Below are 674 nucleotides of genomic sequence, written 5' to 3'. Positions count from 1 at the left end.
TTTGCAAAGGCCACTGAACTAACTGGGTGGGGCAGTAAACAAGGGCAATGCAGAAAAACACAGTGGGTCCCATACAGAGCTCTGCAAATGTTTTGTGTGGAGCAGAAGCAGAGCGGCATGGAGTGCTCTGCCTGAGCACAGCTCAGCAAGGACCTTGATAAAAGCTTGTTCTGAATCCATTTGCCACAGCAGGTTAACATTAAAGTATACATTTGGAAAAAACAGTAAGTAACCATCCCAAATGATTCTTGGGGATGAAAAGTCTTTTTTAGAGTAGAATGTGCACTGCATGCTTCCCAGGGGCAGCACAAAGAGAAACATTCTCAGACAACTTGGAACACAGTGGGTGAAAGCAGGAGCATTCTGGTACCCAGTGAAGGACTGGGGTGTGCTTCCCCACGAGCAGAGCGGTGTCAGGGTCAGCACCGGGGGCACACGTTGGGGCCTTTCACACCGACCATTACTTACACAGCGAACGTTCCGCACCGCACAGCGAAACACTGAGAAAAAGACCTGAGAACGCCGTTACCGCCGTTCACCGCTCTAACCCGCAGCCCCCGCGGAGGGCCCTTTCGGCCCGCGGGGCTCCCAGCACGGCCCTCTGCAGCGCGGGGGTCGGGGGCAGCGCGAGGGCCGGCCGGTGCAGCGCGCACCGGGGGCACGGCTCTCCAGCC

The sequence above is a fragment of the Numida meleagris genome, chromosome 6 (genome assembly GCF_002078875.1).
Source record: "Numida meleagris isolate 19003 breed g44 Domestic line chromosome 6, NumMel1.0, whole genome shotgun sequence".
NCBI lineage: Eukaryota > Metazoa > Chordata > Aves > Galliformes > Numididae > Numida > Numida meleagris.
Note: the sequence above shows the minus strand (reverse complement) of the source record.